Source organism: Volvox carteri (genome assembly GCF_000143455.1).
Source record: "Volvox carteri f. nagariensis unplaced genomic scaffold VOLCAscaffold_74, whole genome shotgun sequence".
NCBI classification, from domain to species: Eukaryota; Viridiplantae; Chlorophyta; class Chlorophyceae; order Chlamydomonadales; family Volvocaceae; genus Volvox; species Volvox carteri.
Window position 1 is genome coordinate 315,226 of NW_003307617.1, and position 5,342 is coordinate 320,567.

Consider the following 5,342-nt stretch of genomic DNA (forward strand, 5'->3'; position numbering starts at 1 on the left):
GTGTGTTTGTGTGTGTTTGTGTGTGTTTGTGTGTGTTTGTGTGTGTTTGTGTGTGTTTGTGTGTGTTTGTGTGTGTTTGTGTGTGTTTGTGTGTGTTTGTGTGTGTTTGTGTGTGTTTGTGTGTGTTTGTGTGTGTTTGTGTGTGTTTGTGTGTGTTTGTGTGTGTTTGTGTGTGTTTGTGTGTGTTTGTGTGTGTTTGTGTGTGTTTGTGTGTGTTTGTGTGTGTGTGTGTGTGTCTCTTGATTGCCGCTTGTGTGTGTGCGTGGGGGGGGGTGCGGAACGAAGTGGGGTGGTGCCCGGGGGAAAGGAAAGCTGTGTGCAAAGCAGAAGTCCCGTGTTTCTTTTCTTTTCTTTTCTTTTCTTTTCCTCCCCTTGAAATTGCGAAGAAGTACAGTAAGAAGTATATAGTTTACAATACGCGTCTGCGGGGGATGGAATGGAGTGAGTCATGAAGCTACGAAACTTTGAAACTGTGCACGTTGGGGTTTGTGATGATTGTAGAAGTGATGTGGTTGAGTATGTGAGAAGATAGATGGCAGGGTGGAGGAGGTAAGACTGTTGTAGTGAACCTACCCCACCCCCCACCCCGTCAATAAACCCCAGAAGCGGTGGGGAAGCAGTTTCGCCAATTTTGCCATACACAGACGCACACAGACACACATACATACAAACACACCTCTTAAGGCCGCGAGTTTTCGCCTCGTCCCCCGCGCGCGTTTCCTGGACCCTCGTCTCCCCTCCTCCTCCTCCTGCTGCTCCTCCTCCTCACCAGCTCACTGCACCCCCGACCTCTAACCCCCCACCCCCACATGAACTTCTTCTCCACGTGCAGCCTCTGTGACTCTCTTAATGAACCTGGTGCTGCTCCTGTGGGTGATGGTGGGTGGCTTTCTAGTCAACCCCAAGTCTATGCCTCCGCCGCTGGCATGGCTGCGGTACGCCAGCCCGTTGTCGTACGCATTCGAGGCGCTGTTTGCCAACCAGGTCAAGGGCATTCACTTCACGTTCCTGGTAAGCAGTGCGGCCGCGCGACAGCGCGGTGTTGAGATATCCGATATTATTCACAAGGGAGGAGGAGCCAAGTCACTTGAACAGCGTATTTGAACTCAAAAATACGTTGCAAATGGAAAATCTGAAATATATGTCTGTGAAGAAAGCCTGACAATGTAGGGGTTGCGCCACAGAGAACGAACAAAAATAACAACAGCATCAACTTCTACTTATATGCATACATACATTCATACATACATACATACATGTGTACAGGTAGCTGGCTACGCACGTGTGGACGATGTTGCTGGGGAGACCTTCATGTCGGCTCTGGGGCTTTCCCCGCAGTACGCCCTTCGCGATGTGGCCGTGCTGGGGGCCTTCTACGGCGGCTTTGCGCTGTGCGCCCTGCTGCTGACCTGGATCAACACGCGGAGCTCGCGCCGCTGCCGAACCTGGCTACACCACCAACGGCATCACCAGCAACAGCACCAGCAACAGTAGCAGCAGCAGTAGCAGTAGCATCTGCATTAAAATCTTGTAGCAATTTGAGTAAGCAGTAGCATAAGCAGTAGTGATTGCAGTAAGCAGTAGCATCTGCAGTAACATCTGGCAGCAGCATCAACCGCAACAGCAACCGCAGCAGCAGCATCAGAGTAATAAAGTAGTAGTAACAGTAGCAGTGGTAGCGCAGCACCGACGCCATCAGCCGCAGGGGTGGTGAACATTAACGAACCGTGCTATTTCAACTTGCGGTATCGGTAGTAGCGGTTGTGCAACGTACGGCAGCGGTAGTGGCACCATCGGGCGCATCAGCATCCTTTGGCAATAGCGGTATAGCCTTATTTGTATCGGAAGCGGCGATGGTGTTGGCTGTGTATCTGGTAGTAGAAGCACAACTGAAATATAAAAGCGCACAGACTGGCTGAGCTATATATACATATCGAAAAACGAAGAAGTTGAGGTTGCATGCATCGCAGAAGGAGAATAGTTTTGGCTGTAAACGATGCGACATCGCGTTGGTGAAGGCGGCGGCGGTGAAGGCGGTATAGCGGCGGCGGTGACGGCGGTGGTTTTGGTGGCGGCGGCGGCGGCGGCGGCGGTGCTTTTGGCGGCAGCTGTGGCGGCGACGGTTTCCACGTGTCCTAGGGAGCCTATATGAGAACACCAGACAAAAATGACGGAGATCTCTACCTGATCCAAACTAAACAGGTCTGGTGCGTACGGTTTGTCGGCTTCCTGTCCGCCATATCACCTATCCACGCATCACGCCATCAAAACCGGAAAAGGAAGGGCCGTACATCTCCCGTACGTACGGAGAATGGAATGATGATGACAATGAGAGGGCAGAAAAGCAGCCGAACCGCCTTCTACTTGTTCAATCCTACTTCTGTACTCCCCATTTTGCCTGGGGACATATACATATACGTACATACATCCAAACACAAAAAATGGATATATGGGGATGCATACACAGACGCATGCGCACGTGTACGTCACGAGCACATGCTCGAGATCATGCGCCAGGTTACCGCACCGCCCGCCTGCTCGCGTGCATCACCCGACTACTGCCCGGTGGCACGCTGGAGTCCGTACAGCCATCCAGCAGCCATGCAGCCGCCTCAGGTGCACCGCGTTAGCTCCGTCGCCATTGATTACACTGCCAGTTGTCGACACATATGCAAACCTTTTCACCACCAGTTGACTTGCTTGTATTACCCCCACCCCCCACTAGGGAAGAGGCTAATACACCCCGAAGGAACTGTTGCCACCTAGCGCCGCTGCTACTTAGGGGGGTCTGTCTGCGGCGATAATGTTTCCTTTCTGTATCCGCGCGCACAAGCACAAGTAGTTGTGCTAGACTGGGGGACAGTCCCTGCGCTGCCTCCTTTTGCCTTCTTGGTCTGTCCGGGTTTCCTGTATGTATGTATGTATGTATGTATGTATGTGCTATCCCTCCCGCCCGCCCTCCGTGCCTGCGGGACTTCAATGCCCCAACTTTCAGACAGCGGTCCCTGTCCAGCACATACATACATACATACACACATACATGCATACATGCATACATACATATACACGCACACACATACATACACAATACACAAGCACATCCCGAATGAAGCCGCGGGGGTTGCACACGTAACGTTCGCCATCTCTCTCCCGTATCGGTCGGCTGATTACCTACCTTCACACCAAACTTCAGTTCTTTAGCTCCCCGCATGCCACAGGTCATTCACGGTGTTAGCACTTAATGAAACTACGCAGTTTGTAGCAGGCAGCAGGCAGGGCCACATGCACGCATGGCACAGGGCGCCCTGCACATGTTCACACACGCAAACGCATACGCACACACACATACATACATACACGCATATGCACACGCATATATACACGCGTACGCAGCGCGATGGTCCGTTTGTCTTGCGCAACACTCGCACATTTGCACCACGTACACACGCACGCTCGCACGTACTGCAGTCATTGTGGACGATTTCGATGAACAGCATGGAAAACACTAGAATTCCGCACGGCCGCCGTGTCATGGAAACGGAGGGAAGGGAGAGGCCGGCGGGAACTACCACCCTCGTGGCCTCCCTGTGATAGGTGGACAAGGGGAGGGGGCTTCGCGGCAGGGGGCGGTGTAGACCGGCGCTTGGGAGGGGGAGCGGGGTGAGGTGGGGGCGGCGAGGCTTCAGCAGGGGGGTTTGTCGCTGCTCACGGAGGGATACCTGGATGATGTAGGTTTAGCAGCCGGGTTGCTTGACCTTGTCTGGGTAGTTGGGTTCGGAGTTAGGTAGTTGGGTTCGGAGTTGCGTTCTGTGCCTCGAGTCGTTGTTGGTGAGAGTTGGTACCAGTTGATGAAAACATACACAGGGCTAGGGAGGAGCGACAGACAGTAGTTAGTGCGGTGCCATATGCTTTGATATCACCTCCTGCCGCACAGGCGCTGGTACTGCATATCGATCATTTGGTTGAGATATGGGTGTAGTAGCCACCGCTGCTGCTGCTGGCCGCTGGAAAGGTCTTTCTGGAGAGATGCTGGCAGAGCGTCTTAGCGCGTGTATATTTATAGATGACGTGTGTGCTGTACTGTACGATAGCTATTACAGGGGGTAGGTAAGCAGTTGCGCAGCAGTAGCAGTAGTAGTAGTTGCGACATTCGTAAGATCGATCGAGTTGGCGAGTTGGATGAGTGTTGGGTAATAAGATGATCGTTGTGCTGTAATTGGTGCAGACAGCGGCGAGGGGGCTGCCCCGGGGGGTAGCTGTGGGTTATAGTGCCTGGGTGCACATAATACAACATTAGCACTGGAATTGTTGATCTTAGGCTTTTGGGGGTTTGCGTCTTCGGCAAAGCTTCGCAGGCAGTACCTCCTTCATCCTGTAACTTCGCCGGTAAATCGAAATGCACACATACATAATACACACGCACGTACACACATAAGCATATACGCATATACACAGTGTGTCAATGTTTTTTCTTTTCCACTGCTTTTTCTTTTTGGAATTTTGAAACATTGATCATATTATAAAGTTTGGTTGTTTGCAGCACTCCATTTTTACCCACGACGATTTCGGAATCGCACCAGCCAGCTGTTTTTTGGCCAAGTTCATGGGGGGAAGGGGGGGATGAGAGATATTAGCAGGTGTCATTTCCCTATTACGGAAAATAGGCACGCTGATACACACATACATACATACATTCGCACACTGGCCGCCTAGGCACCCAGCATACGCCGGCCTCATCATCATCATGATCATCATGATCATCATCATCATCATCATCATCATCATCATCATCATCATCATCATCATCATCATCATCATCAGCAGCAGCAGCAGCAGCAGCAGCAGCATCAGCATCATCAGCATCATCAGCATCAGCATCATCAGCAGCATCATCATCATCAGCAGCAGCAGCATCAGCATCATCATCATCAGCAGCAGCATCAGCAGCAGCAGCAGCAGCAGCAGCAGCAGCAGCAGCATCAGCATCAGCAGCATCAGCAGCAGCAGCAGCAGCAGCAGCAGCAGCAGCAGCAGCAGCAGCAGCAGCAGCAGCAGCAGCAGCAGCAGCAGCAGCAGCAGCAGCAGCAGCAGCAGCAGCAGCCACGTTAACCATTAACGTTTTTCGACTCCCGTTACACAGTACTTGCAGCAGCAACCACCTTGGCAACTCCCCCCTCCCTTTAAACTACTTACAATCCACTCGTATCGTCAATCCTACACCATAACGTAATTACCAAAACTTCACTTATCACGGTCTGGTGGATCTTTCCTAAAATATCCCTCGTATCCCTTAAGACTCTAAAGTCTGAGCTTCACCGTCACACCTTCCTGTAACGACTATA